At 43.2% G+C, this 23,032-nt stretch overlaps 1 long non-coding RNA gene across 2 annotated transcripts; it reads left to right on the top strand.

Moving 5' to 3' along the window:
• On the top strand, positions 1-21,131 carry LOC110257753. 2 transcript variants are annotated; one of them, XR_002340703.1, is made up of 5 exons: positions 1-173; positions 1,073-1,245; positions 10,897-10,987; positions 19,000-19,037; positions 20,113-21,131. It is a non-coding gene; the product is annotated as an uncharacterized LOC110257753 (long non-coding RNA). The 2 variants fall into 2 exon arrangements; XR_002340704.1 differs by lacking the exon at positions 1-173 and adding an exon at positions 468-693.

Below are 23,032 nucleotides of genomic sequence, written 5' to 3'. Positions count from 1 at the left end.
AGAGAAATAAAATGATGGCCACTGGATTTCTCTGTTAAAATTGTGATACTGCAGATCTGCGTTTCTAAAACACCACAAGCTGCAGATGGCTATAAGCTACACGGTGTTATTATTCTTGATGTTGTGGATGAGACAGATGTTGAGATGAGGATCCAGTTTTTGGAGAGAACTCCGTGAGTAGTCCAAGTGCTGGGCAAAACATTGTTCAAAAGAAGCTTGTATTTTAAAACGTTACCTTGCGGAGTCACAATTAAAAATGAAAACAACCCAAGATCATAAGTCCCGTCTTTTTAGAGATATCATGGGGATAAAAGTATCAGCTTTGGGAGTTCCCTGGTGGCTCAGTGGGTCAAGGATCTGGCCTGGGAATTTTTATATGCTGCAAGTGCAGCCAAAAAAAAAAAAAAGAAGTAGCAGGTTTGCTGTTGTGTGAGTTTGCTGGTCCAGAGTAGCTGGGGAATGTTTTCATACTCTCCATTTCTGTTCTTCAACAAACGCCTCTGACTCCTGCTGTATTTGCCCCTCAGAATTCCTTCCTTGGTGCTGATGTGTGCATCCAGCCTTCTATCTAATAGCCTTGTGTGGAGTGCCACCTTGTAAGAAGTTAATTATAGAAGAATTGATGACGTTGGGAATGATATCAATCTGCATTACCTCATCTCTCCGATAGGGGGAAAACTTCCGGGAAAAAGTGTAATCAATCCACTCACTCATTTCCAGGGTCTGGGTCCTGCCAACATTCATTCGTGTCAGGCCCTGGCCTGGCATTAAGACAAAGCAGACACCAACTAGCAAGTTGCAAATGGGGCTCCATCAATTGGCGTGATGGTGGGGGAGGCTGGGGAGAAGACAAAGTTGTGAGGTGGCTGAGATTGTCCATCACTGCTTCGTGTGCCGACTCTCTGTTAGTAGCGGCCCCCTCAAATTTCTAGGACATTTTATTGCTCGGTAACTAGTGAGGGGCCCCTTCCCTCCCAAGCCCACTCCCATTCTCCCCTGAAGGACCATGGCTGTTTTCTGTCTCCAATCTCTGGATTCAACCTTTTTGATCTGTCTCCACTACATGTCTTAGGTCCCACTCTGTTATGCCAGAGACTTCTTCTACGGGCCAGCTTCTGCTTGATTAGCCAGCTGATGAAGATATATAAAAGGGGACATTCTCCCTGGAGGCCATACAGCAATGCTAGTGGCTCTCATGGAATGGAGCAGAGAGGCACGGCTTTCACCACCAAACACGCACCACAGGTAGGTGGTTACTTTTCGGTAGTCTTAAGAGAAGCTTTTCCAAAATAACTGCTCCCAGTTAGGAACAGCCAGTAAATGGTTCTTGCCCAAGTTCTGCTACTGTGGCTAGCAGGAAGCATGCATGAAGCTTTTGCTACAAGCCTCACTGTGGTAGGGGACACTGAATTCAGATCAGGTTGCAAAGAATGGCTTCCATGCCTTTCAGTTCCTCTCATCAAGAGCTGGACTCTATTTCTCTATCCTTGAAACTGAGGCTGGCCGTGGGACTTGCTTTGATTAGTGACATAAAGTGAGTTCCAAACCAAGGCATCAAGAGGTCATGTGGCTTCTCCTTTCATATGTCTTGGGACCTTGTGAGCACTGTATGAAGGAACCAGGGCCATCCTGCTGAATGATGAAAAACACATGGCTCTGTCAGTCCAGAGTGATCCCACCTCAATCATCCAGCTATCAGGTGTCTGCAGGCTGACCCCAGAAGCACACTGAAGCCCAGGAGGGATCTACTGAGCCAGCCCCAATCAGAAGAACAACTAGCTAACACCCAGGACCATGAGCTAAATAAATGGTAGTTGTTTTAATCCACTAGGAACTGATATGAGCAGTCATAGGAGATGGTTTTGATCCCATTTTTAATTTATTTTCTTTTTTCTATTAAATTTTTTCCCCCTGCTTTTTAGGGCTCCACCCACAGCATATGGATGTTCCCAGGCTAGGCGTCGAATCGGAGCTGCAGCTGCCAGCCTACATCACAGCCCCAGCAATGCAGAATCTGAGCCTCGCTTGCGACCTACACCACAGCTCATGGCAATGCCAGATCCTTAACCCACTCAGTGAGGCCAGGGATAGAACCCACATCTTCATGGATGCTAGTTGGGTTTGTAACCCGCTAAGCCACAATGGGAATTCCTTGATCCCATGTTTTAAATGGAGAGAATTGATGGATTCAGCAGCAGAGTGGAGTGAGATCTCTAAAATTCAACTTTGTGGTCTAAAGGGGACAATAAGGGAAAGAGAAAAGGATATGAACACACATCTATCTACAACTACCCGGCGGACAGCACAAATCTATTGCCAGCATTTGCTCGGAGAAATCCAGAGTATTTGAATGGGTCTGAGCGGCTTACACACACCTAGGTATGAAGGAAGAGAGCCCTGATTCTAGGTGGTACCCATTATTTATGGCATATGTCCTTGTTAAGATAAAACTGAAATTCACAAGTTGGTTGGAACCTGTTTATATGTGCGATATGCCTGACAGCCATGTTTTTCCCCTGAAAAGAGAGGGAGTTCTTTGTTACTTTGTATAACCTGAGTGCAATTGGGGCCCCAGGTGGCTCAGTCTCTGAGCAATGTTGCCTTCAAAGAAACAGTTTTGTGGCAGAAAAACACAATTGACAGTGATTTGCATCTTAGTCTCTTGAGAAGAAAAATGCCAAAGTGGGGAGTTTATTCTTGATGCTAGCGAAGCTTAAAAGAGCATCTTCTTTAGACATCTTTATTGTTTGCCATCTTTCTATAATGCCTTGTAAAGCACGCCTAAGAACTCTGTTTCTGAAAGTGGCTCATGAAAACATAAAATGTTCTCTTCCCGTTTTCTCTTTAGTCTTTGAAAACTCTTCCCTGAAACCAAAAGGCATGGCTTTTTGGTCTCTTTACTATGAGTCCCTGTTCAGTTATATAAGCTAAAATCTTTCTCTTGTCCTGTCATCTAGACTTTCCCCTCACCACTGTGATGCTCCCTCATTGACTTCCTCTCTCTTTCTTTTCCCTCCCTATGTTGTTCATGCAGAGTGACACCTTCCTAAAGCTAGTGCTCCCCACATCTGACCCTCTGTGATACCTTTGGGCCTCAGGGGTGGGTAATCTGTTTTGATTTGTCTGAGAATCATCTTATTTCCCAGATTCCATACTCCACAGGAGAAACTTGGTGCTTAACTCTGAAGATTCCTTCCCCTTTAGAAATGGAGGGCAAGTGGGAAGGGCTGAAATATTCATATATTGATACAGCCTTATGGGAATTTGGATTATGTAAATATGAAATAATGTGATTAAAATATACTTAGTCTCATTCCTAGAACATAATTTGAAATAGTGTGTACCTCCCCAAATGAGAAAAAAAATCAATAATCACATATTGTTTTAAAAAACAGATCAACTGTATTTAATCATTTTTATTTTGTAATTAAACCAACATAAAAGCATCCTAGGGAGTTCCCATTGTGGTGCAGTGGAAACAAATCCAACTAGGAACCACGAGGTTGCGGATTCGATCCCTGGCCTCGCTCAGTGGGTTAAGGATCTGGCGTTGCCGTGAGCTGTGGTGTAGATTGCAGATGGGGCTCAGATCCTGCATTGCTGTGGCTGTGGTGTAGGCTGGCAGCTACAGCTCCAATTTGGGAACCTCCATATGCTGTGGGTGCAGCCCTAAAAAAAACCAAGCGAAAAAAAACCACAAAAAACCCAAAAAACAAACAAGCCAAAAAAGTATCCTAAGAATTAAGCTCAGGATTCTTATGCCTTCTTATTTTTTAACTGTTTTTTTCCCTTTTTAAAAAAATTGTAGTTGATTTACAATGTTGTGCCAATTTCCGCTGTACAGCAAAGTGAAACAGTCATGTTTGTGTGTGTGTACACGCACATGCACACACACATGCACACACACACACACACACATTCCCTTCCTTATATTCTCTTCCATCATGGTCTATCCTAAGGGATTGGGTGTAGTTCCCTGTGCTGTAAGTAGGACCTCATTGCTTATCCATCCTAAATGTAACGGTTTGCATCTACTAACCCCAAACTCCCCATCCAGCCTCCTCCCCCTTCCTTGGCAATCACAAGTCTATTCTCTATGTCTGAGTAGTCACATGTGTTTAAAGCTAGTGGGCTGAGTAAATTGAACACTCTATTTATGCCATTGCTACAGTAGCTAATAAACCAAACCACATTATGCTATTCTTGGTCAGTCCTATAGGAAGATAAGCCTTGAATTATAGAAGTTTTTTTCTTTTTCTTTTCTGTCTGCCTCATGGCATATGGAGTTCCCAGGCGAGGAACCAGATCCAAGCTACAGTTGCGACCTAAGCTGCAGCTGTGTCAATGCCTGGATCCTTAACCCACTGTGCTGGGCTGGGATCTGACCTGTGTCCCAGTGCTCCCAAGATGCTGCCCATCCTTTGGTGCCACAGCAGGCACTCCACAATTATAGGAGTTTTAATTGTGAAAGTTAATTAAACACCCTAGTGTAAACTGTTTTCGATGTTCTGTCCTGTTGCTTTTGCTTTTGTGCCTGAGGTGAAAGGAAGGCGATGGGGGAAAATTGGGAAGGGAGGGCCGAATTTTGAATTCTCATAAGGAAGGGAAGAACCAGTCACTGGATGAGCTGCTTCACGGTCCAGGTAACAAGGGACATTACTGTGAAAGGACAGAAGCTAGTGTCCCCACTTCTCCATGGCACCCAAGGACCACTCTGGCGTTTTCAAAACTGGCAGCCCTGGGACAGGAAGCAGATAGGAGCAAGATTGTTCCAAGATGGCCACCAGCTGTGTCAGCCTTGAGTCTCCCCCTAGTGGCTGCATTAGTAAAGACATCCATGAGGGGAACTATAGGAGAGGGCAGTGAAAACCCACAGGTGCTGACTGTGGCTGACAAGCTGGTCCATGGACACAGGAGAAGCATCTTTTGCAGGCTTTTACTGATATTTTGGGGTGGGAAGACCTTTTTTCTGAAAGGTCCGTGTGAGCAAGAAGATTCAAATACAAGACCTTTGAGATGCTGACAATAACCTGGATTTATGGACAGGCTGCATTAACCTTGGGATTCTTATGATACATGTACACACTGGTGTGGTGGCTTTGCCCCTTATTCTCTTTGTGGGCTTCAGTTACTTACTGTACTCCTAAACCTCTGATACCCTGCTTGTAGAACAGAGGCAAATAGTAGCACTTGCTTTATGAGAATTTTGTGAGGATTCAATGAGCTGATGCAGGGAAAGAGCTTAGCACGGCGCCTAGCCTGCATTGTCAGTGCTCAGTAAACAGGAGCGGTCACTGTGTGCTGACCACATCCACAGTCTTGAAGCAACGTTGTCAATTTCATAGAACCTTTGGAGTTGCTAACATGGCTTGCTGACCACCCTATCTTGATATCACTGGTAACTTCTGGGTCATGGATCCATCTTAATCTGTAATGATTGCTGTGACAGGAGGACATAGGCAATGATGCCTTCTTAATCTTGGACCCCCTGTAAAGGGAACTGCCATTGCAGTTGACATTTTCTCATTTTCTGCCACATCTGGGAAAATAGCCACTCCTTACTCAGGAGAGATGATATTTTACGAGGCAAGATCAAACTATTGTGAGAGGGGAAAAATTTTCCTGTATGTTCTCATTCCCTGACCTTTTGGGAAAGTTATTGCTGTTTGCTCCCCCCTCCCCTCCTTTTTTTTTTTTTTAATTAAATGGCAGAAAAATTCTGTAAAAGCAATTAATGGAAGTATTTAATTTTAACTTTATTAGAAGCCTATTTTTCTGTCTCTCTTATAGTCAAAATGGCAGGTCAAATGAATCTTTGAAGGTATGACTGGGGTTTCCATGGCAACCAGGTAGGACTAAGGGAGGACACCAAGTTCTGGACCATAGGTACTTGTCTCCCAGTCATGGGGGACCCTAGAGAATCTGTTGGTGGTTGGCTCTGGGCTGTGGCTCTCGGTGCACCCAGGTCTATAGCTCCAAGTGCCCCCTCTCTGCTCAAGGGGAGGTCAGTGGAGGTTGGGGTGATTCCTCGTAGCAAAAGGATCCCCATGAATTACAGCGTCATGCACTGGGTTGTATTTTTCAGCCCAGAAAACATTTTTATTTACATTGTTTTATGTAATCGTGTTTCATGGAATCCAAAGTAAGTGCCCTCCATTCTGAAGTTGAGGAAGCAGGTTCAGAAAGGTGAGGTGGTCTGCTGAAGTCACGTGACAGAGCCACGGTCTGGATCAGCCAACTCCAAGAACGATGTCCATTCCTTTGGGCCACGGGAGCTGCCAAAACCTCCTTCCCAGGGTCTTCTCTGTGCACTGTGGCGGGTTGCGAGGTGGGAGAGAGTGAAGCTTTGGCTGTGTCCTCATTGGAGGCTGGGCTGTGATGGAGGATGGGACACAGCTTTGCGTGTTTCCATGACAGGCTCAGGTGCTGTAATAGGAGACCAATACTCTGAAGAAATGCACATTGCCTTTCTTTCATGGTTCCTGATTCCTTGCCTGCTGGAGTGTGAAGGTTCTCATCCATTGCAGTCCTGAAAGACACCCTCTTATTGCATCTCTTAACACAAGCCTGCTGCAGTTTCCTTCTATGACACTGATTATTTCTTATTATGACTTGATTCTTTTCTGAGCTTTTTTTCCTTAAGAAGCTTCTGCAATTTTAGTCCCAAATATTATATTAAGAAGTGGTTCTCCAGGGGCACAATGGAATGAATGGGGGTTGTGCCATTTCAGCCTCTCACATAAAGCATCCTCCAATTTTTGTTTGGGATGAAAGTGCTGGTTGTTAATTGAAGTTGGATGGACTGCCTGAGTATCCTAAATCTTAAATTATGATGCGATAATATTGCAATTCTTTTCCAACTTTAGAAGTATCGACCTCCTTTCTGCTTTAAGCCTGCCGCTTAGCAATTTTTCCTCTAGAAACCTTCCTGGCTCTCCCACTTCATTTTCATTCCCACCATAATTTCATAATAAATCAGTGGGCGTCTTCGATCCCCAGTTCATCCTCTGCCTCCTTTCTGATATCTTAGTTTCTTGTTGTTATGCCATTGCATCCTGTGACTTCTATTTGCATTAGGTCACTCCCATTCTAAGAAGCCCAGAATAACTCAATAACCTCTTGAATAAAATTAAACCTCCTAATGATATACTCTGAAGTCCTCAGCCTGTAAACTCCCCCACTTAATGTCCCCTGGCCTGCCCTTCTGCACTGGGACATTCAGTACTCCAGCTACATAAGCCCATTGACACGTTTCCACCAATCCATTAACCCCTGCGCCTTTGAGCATCTCATCTCTCCTGTTTACACTGCCTCTTGCTTCATTTTGCCAGGAATATAATTGGTTTAACTTTGTTTAACCCAGCATTTCTCCATTTTACCATGGGACACTTGTGCTCACAAGACGGCTGTTAAAATTGTGCTGGATCACTCCTGTCTCGTCTTTGCCCCTCCAGGTCCACCCTCAACCCCCTCTCACTCTGCTGTGTGCTCACTGGGGAAGGTGACCTGTATGAACATATCAACAGGTCCCCATTGACTTTTGTCATCATCGCAGTTGCTGTGCAGGTATTTTGTAGATGTGGTTAAAGTCAGTGCCCTTAAAGAAAAGTGGATTATGCTTCATAATGTGGGTGGGCCTGATCTAATCAGTTGAAGGCCCTAAGAGTAAACAGTGATGTTTCCTGAGGAAGCAATTCTAGTTCAAGGTTTCAGTCTCAAACACCCCCACCCTATGAGCCAATTCTTTAAAATTAACCTCTGTATATTTTTTTCTCTTTATCAATATTGGCTTTGTTTCTTTGGAAACCCCTGACTGATGAATGCTCTAACTTCTGGGTTGGTTTGGCCATGAGGCTAATCTGCATGTGATGAGAGGGAGGAGGGAGAGTGGGATTAGGGTGTGCTCTGGGTCACACTGCTGGCTCACTTACAGTTGGCTATGTTTGTGATCGGAAATCCCAGCTCCTATCTGGAACCTTCTCCCTGTGACTCCTTCCTTCTTAGCTGTGTAAGTCATTTCACCCTCTTTCCCCTAGGGATGGTCACAGCTCTCTGCTGTTACTAGGTTTAGGGGTCCTGCACTATCTCTTGTGGTTTTGCTACATTGTGCCCTCATTTCATGAAGAGCCCATTTTCTTTTTTCTTTTTTTTTTTTTTTTGTCTTTTTGCTATTTCTTGGGCCGCTCCTACGGCATATGGAGGTTCCCAGGCTAGGGGTCGAATCGGAGCTGCAGCTGCCAGCCTACGCCAGAGCCACAGCAACGCGGGATCCGAGCCGCGTCTGCAACCTACACCACAGCTCATGGCAACGCCGGATCGTTAACCCACTGAGCAAGGGCAGGGACCGAACCCGCAACCTTATGGTTCCTAGTCGGATTCGTTAACCACTGCGCCACGACGGGAACTCCTGAAGAGCCCATTTTCAACTCCCCTCAAGTCATCCAGTTGAAGTGCCATATGTTTCCCAGCTTAACCTAGACCAAATGTTCTGAGGGACATTCTTTGGGAAACTCTTCTTCAACGTCAACCTTTCTCCTATTAGGGTGGCAATGTTGTAGTGTTCCTTGCTTCCCACAGCAGCCGTAGAGGGGTCAGGACAGACTTCATGGAAAAAGAGATTCATTCATGGGTTAGGAGTTGAATCATGGATAAGTTCCACTGGGCATAGTGACAGAGTGAAAACTAACATTTGTGGTGTTGACAATTAGAAAATCCTTCTGCACGCTTTCTCTCATTTGATCCTCTCAACAATCCCTTGAGGTGGGCAATTATCCCGTGTCACAGATGATGAAGGAGATGAGCAAATGAGCAGGGTGTGCTGGGGGATGCTGGTGCAAGCTGTCTAATTAAAGTGGAGCGTTGTTGATGAAAAGTCGGGAAGAAGAAGCTTTCTATAGGTCAGGCAGGGCCAAATTATGCACGGTCCTGAGGGTGGAGGTGAGGAGCTGGATTTGATGTAAGAGGCTGCAGAGAGCTTTTGAAGGACTATTTAAAATGTTTTAATTGACTCTATGAATAATACATGTTCATGGGAGAATAGTTAGGAAAGTAGAGCATAAAGAAGAAAGGAAACTTTACCCATAATTTTATCACCAAGTGACGTCCTTGTTTTTTTCCTCGTAAAAGTTGAGATGGATCAACATTTGTAGTTTTATTCGTCTGACAGAGTTTTTCAACTGCGCCACTGTTGCCAGAATCATTCTCAGTCATAAGGGGAGGAGGTTGCCTGTGTATTAGAGAATGTTTAGCAGCATCCTTGGCCTCTAGGCAATAGGTGCCAGTAGTGTCTCTACCCCCAGTTGTGGTGACCCCCGTTGGGATGACCTTGGGTAGACAGAATCATTTCCGGTTGAGAATCTCTGTTCTAATTTTATATTCTGATCATTTTCTCCCATATTGTTAATAATCATAGATGAATCCTTGTGGTGGATATACCGTACTTTATTTACTCATGGCTTTTTGTGTTGGATGTTTAGTCTGTTATATAAATATATATTGAAATATGTATATATTGCCATGACGAACAGCACAGTGATGCGTGTCCTTGCATATAAGTCTTGAGTTGAATCTCAGATTATGTCCTTAGGACCACTTCCTGGTCCTGCATTTCAGACTCAAAGGGCATGAACATTTCAAGCCTCCTGGTCTATTTTTCTGAACAAGTGCCTTCCAGCGTGGTTGTACCGATAGACTCACCCACTAACCTGTGGTGCATGAGTGTTCTCATCTTACCAACCCTCATAATCACTGAAGATTATCCTTAGAAACACTCCTGGTACGTTTACAGGTTAAAAATATTAATATCCTAATACTTTAATTTGCACTTCTTGATCTTTGGTAAAATCTCCTCGTGTGTTGCTTAGACATCTGTTGACTTTCTCTTACCTAACTTGTTAACTTTTTATTTGCTTAGGTTTAAAATTTATTGGCTTCCTCTTAACTCTCTTGTAAAGTGCGGAGTGTTTTAATCATTATGAGGGCAGAGTTTAGAAAAACACCAGCTGGCTTGTGTTTAGGGGGATGATACTAGTTTTAACTTCTTTTCCTCAAATGTCCTGTTTCCTCAATTTTCAGCTCAGACTGAGTTTCCCGATCAGGTGAGAAAGTCATTCAACTTAGCGAAGAAACTCTGTCTCTTTCCTTAAAAGAGGCTTGGCGAGAAAGAAAGAAAAGAATGCGACTTTCAATAGACTTGCATTTTCTAGTTTACAACTCAACACTGCGCTGTATGTGGTCTTGTCTGCCACTCTTTTCATGTTCGTACTATAAAGTCGATTGTTACTCACTGTTGTGCTCTCCTGGGGATGTAAAACTAGAACTGGAATCCAGTCTAGCTCTTCCCCCATCCAAGTCTGTAATCTTGGGCAAGTTGCTTCATATTTCTGAACTTAAGTCTCCTCATTTGTAAAACGGCGAAAGAAGACATTGTCTTGGGGCCTTGAGAATTCTACATATTTGTGTTCATGTGACAGGAAGAAGAGAAATAACTCAACCAGCAACAATCTGGCACCCCAGAGTCTTGTTTGGAATGATGAGGGAGGAAGGATGGCATTCTAATATAATATTTAAAAAATGGCAGACTACAGCACTCGTACTTGTATTCTAATCATGAATGGACTTTGTTACCTTTGTTATGCTGCAGCCCTTTCATTCACCAATGGAGAGAATTTTCCAGAAGGCCTGAAAGCTAAAAAGGCAGAGGTAGAATGTGGGAAGGTTTATATAGGGCTGGTGCTGAGATAGGAAAAGTCACAAAATTGGCTTTGCCAGTGGTAGAATTTATATCATTGTTCTCTATAGATGTTACAATTAAGATATATGTAATACACCTATAAATATCATATATAATAAAGTCCACCCATCCACATATCTGCTTATGGAGTGTCTTCTCCACAGGAATGGAAGTTCTGTGAGGGGAGAGTCTACCTCGTCCATCACGGGTCCTCAGCTCCTAAGACAGTGCCTATCACTGGTACCTGCTCCATAGGTAAGTGACAAATGGAGGCATAAATGAATAAATAAGAATGTTTCCAATCACAAAAACAAGAATTAAATATTGATGAGGATATAGAGAAAAGGGACCCCTTGTGCACTGTTGCTGGAAGTGTAAACCAGTGTAGCCTCTATGGAAAGCAATATGGAGGCTCTTAAAAAATTAAAAATGGGGAGTTCCCGTCATGGCGCAGTGGTTAACGAATCCGACTAGGAACCATGAGGTTGCGGGTTTGATCCCTGGCCTTGCTCAGCGGGTGAAAGATCCGGCGTTGCCGTGAGCTGTGGTGTAGGTTGTAGACTCGGCTCAGATCCTGCGTTGCTGTGGCTCTGGCGTAGGCTGATGGCTACAGCTCCAATTCGACCCCTAGCTTGGGAACCTCCATATGCTGCGAGAGCAGCCCTAAGAAATGGCAAAAAGACAAAAAATAAATAAATAAAAAAAATTAAAAATGGAACTACCACGTGATCCAGTAATCCCAAATGGGCATAAATACGAAGGAAAGCACTATCTCAAAGAGATACCTGCAACCCTATGTTCATTGCAGCATTATTTACAGTAGCTAAGCTATGGAATCAACCTGTATGTCCATCAAAGGATAAGTGGATAAAGAAAATGTGATGTATATATACAATGGAATATTATTAATCCATGAAAAAGAAGGAAATTCTGCCACTTGTAACAACAACGATGAAACTGAAGGGCATTATCCTCAGTGAAATACATTAGACAGAAAGACAAACACTGTATAGTACCACTTGTATGTGGAATCAAAAAAAAAAATACTCATACAAAGAGAGTTTATAATTGTGGTTGCCAGAGGCTGGGGGTTGGGGGAAATGGGGAGATAGTGGTCAAACGGTAAAAACTTTAAATCTTAAAACAAATGAATTCTGAGGGTCTCATGAACAGCATAGTTATTATAGTTAATAATTCTTTATTATATACTTGAAATCTAAGAGAGTATATCTTAAGCTTTCTTGAAAAAAACGGGGAGATGGGGGGAGTAACCATGAAAGGTGATAAATGTGCCGATTAACTTGATTGTATTGATCATTTCACCATATACATGTATATCAAGTCATCATCCATTGTATACTATAAACATTACAATTTTTTGTTAATTATACTTCAGTATAGCTGGAAAACATAAATGCATGAATGAGCTGGATATTTGCGCACCACGTACAAATAAAACTCATGAATACATCTTAGTCACAAGAGCTCTCTGCTTGTAGTTGTGTGTCTATGGAGCGTGAACCCTAATCATGTTCCTCAAAATGTCCTTTGAAAAGAACTCTCATGGATGCAACTATTTTCCAGCTAGCTATAATGATGGAACCATTCACATTTGTGAATGATGGACTGAAGACATGAACGGAGAGAGAAACAAATGAAGGAACAAATCAGCTAACACACAAGTAAAATGGACTTGGCTGAAAACATAATTTAGTTTGGATTATACAACTTTCCTTTGCCATCATTTAAATGCTTTTATGAAGACCATTTTGGAAATAAGTTCTACCAGTATGATTACCATTTATTAGGACAGAGATGCTTGAAAGCAGATGCTGTCAATTTTTTTTAATCACTTAGGATGTAGATGAATACATGTTCACAAATACATTAACAAGAAGGATGATGAAACTGCAGATGCCGGTTGTCTATCTATCTACCTACCTGTCTATGTCTGTCTGTCTCTCCGTCCGTCCATCCATCCAGCCATCCATAGATAGGCAGGAGAGGGAGCCTAGTTGGGGAATGCAAAATGATGAGAACTTTTGAGTGCCATTTGCTGCCTCACTTAGAAAATGAGAATGGAAATTCTGTCACAGACGGGGAAGGAACAGCTCTGATTGCAATGATTGCACGGCATTTGCAAAATACAAATAGATTTTGTGAAATTATCATTGCAATAGCAAGCACTTTCAAACTTATGTGAGAGAACTCCATTTTGCTGTGAAGTTGTAGACAGGCAATTCCAAAGCACACCAGATTTCAACACTATGGAGTTACATGTAAAATTCGTTGCAGAAGTTTGGCAAGGCCTAGGCCTTGGGCCATCACTTTGCTAGTTGTTTTCCAATGGGCAGTCCGGGTATATGGGCCGTCAAATAAGTACTCAAAAGTAGTTACACCAAGTAAACCAAAGAAGGAACGATTTGAGTCCAACCTTTTTAGTCCCTCAACAAGTTGTGCTACTCCTTTTTAAAGCGAATTAGCAACTCCCCTGGTAATCAAGGGCAATTTTCATCATATAATAAGCACTCTTAATTAATGCGCGTTTGGCAGTGAGCTTATACTTTATTTTTTCTTCTGAAAGCTTTCCTTCAGGCTGTTTGGAGGTTCTAACAACTACAATGACTCTGTCTAATAGTCATAGATGCAAGTGGGCTGTTGACCACACTTGTTTTCTCTCCGCCTAGACACAGCTGGACTACATTTCCCAGCATCCCTTGCAGTTAGGGAACGTTAGATACCACTGAGGGCTGGTCCCTGGAATGGAAGTGAGAGCTATGTGGGTCACTTCCAGGTCTGACTTGTTACCACTTCCCCTGGGATCTTCTACTTCGTCTAAGGTAGCAAAGCCTGAGTCAACCTGAGTCTCTGTGATACTCAGGAGCAGAGACCCAACCCGCATCCCCAGCCTCCAGCTGACTGGGCTTTATTCGAGAGAGCAATCAACTTTGATTGTTTAAGCCACTGAGATTTCTGGGCAACTAGCATTATCCTGACTCACGTACAGGATAGAGAATGGAAACATTCTAGAACAGAAGCAACAGAAACATGGAACAAACAACAGAAACACAAATTGTGATGATCATTACAATTGTAAAAATAGAAACGACCGAAGTATAAAGGCATGCTTGACCTCTCCCATTGTAGTGATCTGAGCCAGTCCATTTTCAAAATATTATGCAGCAGCTGCCCACATGCTGGGAAATAATTGAAGTGGGGCCTCATTAAGAACCAACAAAAATAATAACCAAACAATGTAAAAAATTTTTCAGTTCAGAACCCATTCATTAATGAAGAAGGACACTGCCTTATTTATAATTCAATGACAGAAAAGTTTTAGTGCTTTTTTTGCCTTGCTCTGGTAACTTATTAAAAGAGGTGGGTGTGGGGAGAGGGGGGAGAGAGAAGGCGAAGCTGTAAGGGAATAGCTCTTGGCTTTCTCCAACCGCCTTTTCTGGTTCAGGACTTGATCCAAATAAGGCTGAGTGGCTTGTGCGGGGTGTGACCACTTGGGAAAGGGCACGGTGCTGGCCGAGGGCAAATATTCTAACCTTTGCAAGAAGAGCCCCTGGGGACTCTGGAGTGAGAAACCTGCCTTTGAGCATCGTGAAAATGGAATGTAGTGGGAAGGAATGAGAAGTATAATCAACAGAGTGGCATGACATCAAATCCTGCTTCTAGAAGCTATTAGGCAAAAAAGACAGAAAAAAAGAATCTTTTGTGTTGAATGAAAATTCAGCATCTCTTCAACCCTTCTTCTGATAGCATCCAAGCTTCTCCTCTTTTAATACAATTGTACCAGGTCGCCCTGTGGGAACGTAAATCATACGGTTAGAACTAGGGTAGCCATGGAACTGCAGTCCAGACCAGGACACTTCCAAAGTGAAAGGGGAACGGTGTAAAATAAATACTTACTTATGGTATAACAAAAGAAATAGTTCTTTTTTGGTGCTTTTTAGGGCTGCACCTGCTGCATATGGAGGTTCCCAGGCTAGGAGGTCTCATCGAGCTACAGCTGACGGCCACAGCCCCAGCCACTCCAGATCCGACACATCTGTGACCTACACCACAGGTCACCACCACGACAGATCCTTAACCCACTGAGCGAGGGCAGGGATCGAACCCAAAACCTCATGGTTCCTAGTCAGATTGCTTCCACTGTGCCGCAATGGGAACTCCAAGGAATATTTCTTTATTGACCAATCATTTGGTTTTGTTATACTGATGGACCTAAAAATAGCTTTCTTAGAAATAAAATCTTTGAGTTCCTGCTGTGGCTCAGTGGTAACAAACCAGACTAGGATCCCTGAGGGTGCAGATCCGATTCCTGACCTCGCTCAGTGGGTTAAGGATCCCGTGTCGCCATGAGCTGTGCTGTAGGTCGCAGACACGGCTTGGATCTAGTGTGGCTGTGGTGTAGGCCTGCAGCTCCGATTTGATCCCTGGCCTGGTAACTTCGATAGGCCGTGAGTGTGGCCCTAAAAAGCCAAAAAAAGAAAAGAAATTCTTTCCAAGGTATAAGTAATGTGTGTGTATATACATTATAGCAAAATGAAAACATTTTTACATTGATAATTTTGACATTAAAAAATGACACATTTTTGTATATATTTATATAAGTATTGTATATATTTACACATACAAAAACAGATGTAACTGACATATCACATTATATTACTTTCAGGTATATAAGATAGTGATTCAGTATTTGTAATTTATACATTTTTATTAGTTTATCTGTGTCTCTATTTATTTATTTATTTTTGCCTTTTCTAGGGCTGCCCCCACGGCATATGGAGGTTCCCAGGCTAGGGGTCTCCTCAGAGCTATAGCTGCTGGCCTACACCAGAGCCACAGCCACACAGGATCCGAGCCGCATCTGCGACCTCCACCACAGCTCATGGCAATGCTGGATCCTTAACCCACTGAGAGAGGCCCGGGATCGAACCCAAAGCCTTATGGTTTCTAGTCGGGTTCGTTTCCTCTGCACCACAACGAGCTGCCTCTTTAGGAGGTTTGGTCTTCTAGTTTGCAGGTGGAGAATGACGTCATCGTAGGTGGTAAATGTTAAATATTTTGTGAAAATTACAAGTTCATCAATAACCTTTTTTGCTGAAAGGAAATTCAGTCGATTTTCATCAAACATGTGCTTAGTATAAGCTTACTGCTGCAAGGTTGAGGAAAAAAAAAGCTTTGCCAAAAAACAAAATTAATAAATGATTGCAATTTACCCCATATCATACATGCAAGTGCACTATAAAAAGAAAATTGAGAATATGCGCCACATACTCTATGGAAGGATTATTGTCCAGTCTTTATTTCCCACATGTATTTCACATAGTCTTAACCTGTTGTCCTGGGTCTCTTCCAGCACCACTAACTGGTACGCTGACTCGTTTGTGTATTTCTTGGGCTGATAACAGACCATGTACTCCCAAATGGCTCACCATGTGACTAGCTGGGTTAGCAGTGTCAAATATTCATCCTCTTACCACCCTGTTCAAGAAGGGGTTAGCTGTCTAAAGGAGATTGTTTGCCAAGAAGGCCGTATCTTTGCACTTTGCCCATCAAGAGGTGGAGGCTGCTTCCTCTCCCTTTGAATCTGGGAGAGCTCTGTGATTTGTTGTGACCAATAGAAAGTAGTGGAAGCATCCCTGAGGGATTTCTGATCAAGGCGTCAAGACCTTTCACAGCTTCTTTTTTTTTTTTTTTTTTTTGTCTTTTTGCTATTTCTTGGGCTGCTCCCGCGGCATATAGAGGTTCCCAGGCTAGGGGTCCAATCGGAGCCGTAGCCACCTGCCTATGCCAGAGCCACAGCAACTCGGGATCCGAGCCGCATCTGCGACCTACACCACAGCTCACGGCAACGCCAGATCGTTAACCCACTGAGCAAGGGCAGGGATCGAACCCGCAACCTCATGGTTCCTAGTCGGATTCGTTAACCACTGCGCCACGACGGGCACTCCTCACAGCTTCTTTTGCTCTCTTTGGTGCCCTGATGGCCAGGTGGGCGAGGGGCCATATAATGAGGGGGGTACCCGGCTGTCAGCAAAGAACAATTTTCAGACCTGTGAACTAGATCATCTTAGGCCAGCAGTTCTCAAAGTGTGGTCTGATGACTCTTGATGGTCCCTGAGGATCTTGCATGGGGCCATGAGGTCAAAACAGTTTTCATAGTAGTATTAAGACATGCCTTCTTTGCTCTTGTTCACCCACAAGTGCGTATTATAACTTTCCAGAGGCTTTGTGATATGTGATGATATCATTGCTCTGATGGTTAGTAGAACATGTATGCTTATATGTTCTTGTTTAACAAGTTTTTAGCTATTTCCTAACATGGTGAACATCAATAGCTAGAATTCAGTTAAATGAAAGCTCTTTGTAGACCGACAATTAAGTGTGTAAAGACATCCCAAGACCACAATGTTTGGTGACCAGTGTCTAGATCATCTAGTGTTATTTGAGCTGCCACATGACAGCACCCATACCGGTGACCCCAGACTAGCCCAGCTGATGAACCATTCAGCTGAGCCCAGCCACAATTGCTGATCCACAGACTCACGAGCAAACAAAATGGTTAAGCCGCTAAATTTTGGGGTGGTTTGTTAGGCAGTCATAGTTAACAGATCCCCTGTCCTTAGGTGCTCAAGTTGGAGAGCACTTCGTTTTATCAGTTGGTGGTCTGCATGCTGTTCTTGAAAGGGTGGTGGTGATAAATCTGTATGGAAAAGATTAGAAAAGAAGCTATTGTAATGATGTTTAATATTTAATCAGTTGTTGGAGAGTCTATTTCCTGTTCCAATTAACTTAAATTCATTCAGCTTATATAAATACATCTTTTAATAGTATTCCTTCTAAAATAGTCGCACTCAGAAGCAGAGTGTAGAGTGGTGGTTGCTGGGAGATGAATGGAGGGAGAAATGGGGTGATATTGGTCAAAAGATAGAAAGTTTCACTTATGCAAGGGGAATAAATTCTGGAGATCTAATGTACAGAATGGTGAGGATAGTTAACAATACCTTTTTGTATACTTGAAATTCGCTAAAAGCATAGATCTTAAATATTCTCAACTCACATACACATACACACACATGGTCACTATGCAGAGACGATGGATATGTTAATTAGCTCCATGTGGTGATTTTTCCCGAGGTATGTTGATTTGTATTGTATTTTACAGTCCACACGGAAGTGACATCACATGATATTTGCCTTTCTCTCTTACTTCACTTAGTATGATAATCTCCAGGTCTGTCCAGGTTGTTGCAAATAATATTATTTCATTCTTTTTGATGGCTGAGTAATATTCCTCTGTGTGCGTGTGTACACGCACACACACACACACACACACACAAATACCACATACCACATCTTCTGTATTCATTCATCTGTTGATTCACATTTAGGTTGTTCCCATGTCTTGGCTATTGGAATGAGTGCTGCTATGAACATAGTGGTGCATGTATCTTTTTTTTTTTTTAGGGCTGCACCTACAGCATATGGAGGTTCCCAGGCTGGGGGGTCACATCGGAGCTACAGCTGCTGGCCTATGCCATAGACACGGCAACACAGGCTCTGAGCCACGTCTGTGACCGACACCACAGCTCATGGCAACACTGGATCCCCGACCCACTGAGCAAGGCTAGGAATTGAAGCTGCATCCTCATGGATACTAGTCGGATTTGTTTCCGCTGTGGCACAATGGGAATTGCCATCTTGTTGAATTAGACTTTTGTCCAGATAGATGCCCAGGAGTGGGATTGCTGGGTCATAGGGTAACTCTATTAGTTTCATGAGGAACCTCCATAGTGTTTTCCATAGTAGCTGCACCAATTTACATTCCCACCATCAGTGCAGCTAGAGGGTTCCCTTTTCTCTGCACCCTCTCCAGCATTTGTTATTTATAGATATTTTAACAATGGCCATTCTGACTGGTGTTAGGTGGTACCTCATTGTGGTTTTGATTTGCATTTCTCTACTAATTAGTGATATTGAGCATCTTTTCATGTGCCTGTTAGCCATTCACGTGTCTTCTTTGGAGAAATGTCTAGGTCTTCTGTCTGTTTTTTTGATTGTGTTTTTTTTTTTTTTTTTTTTTGCTGTGGAGCTGTATGAGCTGTTTGTGTTATTTTGTAAATTAAGCACTTGTCAGTCACATCATTTGTAAATATTTTCTTCCATTCTGTAGATATTATGGTTTCCTTTGCTGTACAAAAGTTTGTAAGTTTGATTAGGTCCCATTTGTTTATTTTTGTTTTTATTTCTAGTGCCTCAGGAAACTATATCTTGTCCTCAAGCTCTTGAGGTAAGTGTTATTGAAAATAATCTGTGACAGCACTGGACTGGAAAAACCACAGGACACATCCAGCATAACTTCTCGTAGCTTATGTGTTTTATTTTTTTAGGTTATATCATCCATTAAGCGGTCATGCTGGGCCCTGCCATTAATTTTGGGTCGGTAGATCATACATATCAACACATTTGGTGAAAATAGCCAACCAAACACAGAATCTATAATCACTAGTCAGGTATACAACCAATGTGGTTTAAGCAAATAGTTAATTAGTTTTTTTTTTTTTTTTTCTTTTTTTTTTTTTGGCTTTTTGCCATTTCTTGGGCCGCTCCCGCGGCATATAGAGGTTCCCAGGCTAGGGGTCGAATCAGAGCTGTAGCCACCGGCCTACACCAGAGCCACAGCAACGCGGGATCCGAGCCGCGTCTGCCACCTACACTACAGCTCACAGCAACGCCGGATCGTCAACCCACTGAGCAAGGGCAGGGACCGAACCCGCAACCTCATGGTTCCTAGTCAGATTCGTTAACCACTGCGCCACGACGGGAACTCGTAATTAGTATTTTTCACCTATCAAAGAATCTGAGGTTGGACAGTCTAGGGCCGGTGGCTTCATATTGACTCCAAGGCTTCAGGCTCCATCACATTGCTGCTCAGGCCAAAGGTGGCTGCTTCTCTCCCTACACTGTGCCCACATTGCCAGCACAAAGAACGGCAGAGAATACATGGTGGAGGATGCTGTATTCTGGGTCCACCCTGGTGCCGGAGCTCCTTAGAAGCCCCACACACCCTCCTGCTACACTTCACTGGCCTGAAGTGGGTCATCTGGTCAACTCTTATGCGAGGGCAGCTGGGGAATGAAGTTTTTAGCTGGGCATATTGTCTCTTTCAGAAAAAGCAGAATTCAGTGAGGAAGGAAAAAGGGGGGCTAGCTATTGGATTGTTAAAGGTAGGATGCTTTTTGTTGCCTTTAGGTCTCACTTGCTGTGGTGCCAGGTCTTTGTGAGGCTAGAATTACAAAGCGGATGTCTAATAAACCCACCCCAGCTGACTCTGCTCCATATCACATTTTTCCTTTTTCATCCAGTTGTCTTGAAGTCACGCTGATACATTCATTAAGGGACTGGAGGAATGTATAAGTACCTGGGAGACCCAGCTCTCACAGTGTTTATTTGAAAGACCATTTAGCCAATTCAAGAGATTGCATTGTGAACAATTCGTCTTCTCAGAGGAGTCTGGGGACAGTCAAGCCATAGTGCTCTATTTCGAGAATTTGTATCATGCCATCCCTGGATAGATTTTAACACCACAGGCAGGAAATAAAAACAAGATTTTTTCTTCTTCGCGGAGCATTTGAAGGCTGGTAATATCTTTGAGACCAGGTTTGTGTTGGTTTTCTCTGGTTCCTCTGCAACTGTTAACAAAAGCCTATTGTGATAATACACAAATATTGTAATAATATGCTGTGAGAAAAATGGCAAAACACAGCAGGGTGATTTCCTGTGTGGGAAATCCACCCCTCCACCAAAAAAACCCCTCCAAAGAAAACCCAGTGAAAGGATGCCTTCCTCCCCTTCATTTGGGCAGCACGGTGTCCCTCTGTTCTTTGGTCTCACAGTCGCTCTGTCTTCTATTTCTCTACTGCACAGTAGAAATAGAATGAGTCACTAAATTTTCTTTACGCTAAATGGTCTTGTAGCCGCATGGAAAGGTATAAGTAAAAAGCAATAGATAGTTAATTTTAAGAATATATTTAGCCCAATCTATCCAAAATATCATTTTAACACATAGTCAATGTAACATAATTGTTGAGGTAGTTTATGTTTTTTGTTCTTGCTTTTTTTGGTATTAAATGTTTAAAAGCCAGTGTGTTTCTTATACTTACTTGACATCTCATTTTCGACTGGGTGCATTTCAAGAGCCTAATAGCCACTTAGGACTGAAGGCTGCCATATTGGACAGCATAGGTCTAGACAATGCCTTGGGCAGTGAGAGTACATCATAATTACCAGTACAGTCTTACTTAGGCTCCTAAAGAGATTGTTAAATGCTAGGATTTTGGGAGGTGTCTTATAGACTAAAATGGTTTACAAAGACCTGACTGATCTCTTGGGAGTTCCCGTCGTGGCTCAGTGGTTAACAAATCCGACTAGGAACCATGAGGTTGCGGGTTCGATCCCTGCCCTTGCTCAGTGGGTTAAAGATCCAGCATTGCCGTGAGCTGTGGTGTAGGTCGCAGACGCGGCTTGGATCCCCCATTGCTGTGGCTCTGGCGTAGGCTGGCGGCTACAGTTCCGATTAGACCCCTAGCCTGGGAACCTCCATATGCCGCGGGAGCGGCCCTAGAAATGGCAAAAAGACAAAAAAAAAAGGACTTGACTGATCTCTTAATCGTATGGCCAATTTTATGTTCATTAAGTAGGCTTAAGAGATGGAGAGTGGGGAGAAATTTTGCTTCTCTGGTTTCATATAATAACTTGACCTCAGAGAACATACAGATGGAGGTAGCTATAATTCAGACTGGTTAAGTAAGTTGTCCAAGGTCACAGGTCCAGTAAGTGGCAGAACAGTACTAGGACCCAGTGATTCATGTATTACTTAACGAAGTTATCAAGAGCCTTCTCTGTGCAAGGTACCGTGTTAGGTGCTTAGGATACAAAGCTAATAAGACACAATTCTAGTTAAGAGGAGTTGACAGATAAAAGTGGGAGACAAGGAATAGCAACCATGACCTAGAGCATTCTGGGTATTATAAGCCTTGTACAGTGGAGTCCAAAGAGGGGTAAGTGGTGTAAGGGATGGGGTGTGGGAAGGCTTGTGTGTCACCTACATCAGTGCCTCCTAGTTTCTGAATTCAAACTGGCAGACAGCGAGGAGCACTTAAAACCTTAAACAACACAAAAGAAATGTGGAATTTCTCTCCTTTTGACTATAATTAGGCATTTCCCTCTGACATCTTTGGGTGGCGTGGTTCTCCAAAAGCATACCCTGATACAAGGGCTTGAGAACAGATCGCCTAATTGGGAGGTGACCCTAGAATACATGAGTGAGGGAGTGGGGAATGAGGCAAGGAAGAGAGAAAGCCTGAGAAAGGTGAGTTCATGTGTGTGTTACATACAATGGTGGGCAACTGGGACTTGATCTTGCTGGGCCTATTGGAAGACGATGGCCGAAGACATCTCAGGATTGTCCCAGCCTGTGAAGGGGAAGCTGGGGCATTCAGCCACTGACTCCTGTCCCTCCTTTGTTGATTTAACCTGGGGGCGTTGAGTCTGGTTTGCCTGGTACACAGGCTGAATGCCCTTCTTGGTAGCAGATGGACAAAGGTTCTTGAGGCAGGGAGCTGCCAGAGAGCCCAGGACCATCCACTACAGGTGGCCTCTGAAGGAAGTGGAGATGAAACCAGGCAGGATACCAGCAGTATCTGCCACGGGAGAGGTCTGACCCTTAATCATTCAGAGCCAGTGCTGTCTTATATCTTAAGTAGTCTTGTTTTCTTCTATTGTATCTTCAAATTTACTGTCTGCCCCTGTTGACCTGATTCCTCTTTGCAATGTCTTTTTGCAGAAGCTTGCATCTTTGTCCCCATAGCTGTAATCTTCTCTTCTATCATTTTCATCCTTTTGTTCTTTTCCCTTGTTATTTTTGGGGTGCTTTTCAACTTGGCCTTACACATTTTTTATTTGTTAGCTCCAGTGGACACTTGGGCCTTTGTTTGTAGTTTCCCTAGAGTCTTTGCAATTGTTTCTGGCTCTTACTTCACCTTTGGCTTCTCAGCACCTTCTATTTTCATACCGGCCTTTTGTGCTTTCATTTCATCTCATTGCCTACTTCACAGGGTTCACAGGGTTGTTTTTTTTTTCTATTTTTTTGAGAGCCCAATTTTCTTCTGTTTTCTCGCAATCACATGTTTTGCAGTACGGTACTCATACTGTGGTTTGAGCACCAGCAGCATCCGCATCCCTGGGGAGCTTGTTAAAAATGTAGATCTCCAGCCTTCACTCTAA

Source organism: Sus scrofa, chromosome X (genome assembly GCF_000003025.6).
Source record: "Sus scrofa isolate TJ Tabasco breed Duroc chromosome X, Sscrofa11.1, whole genome shotgun sequence".
NCBI lineage: Eukaryota > Metazoa > Chordata > Mammalia > Artiodactyla > Suidae > Sus > Sus scrofa.
The sequence above is the reverse complement of the archived record's forward strand: the minus strand, read 5'-3'. Positions and strand labels throughout refer to the sequence as shown.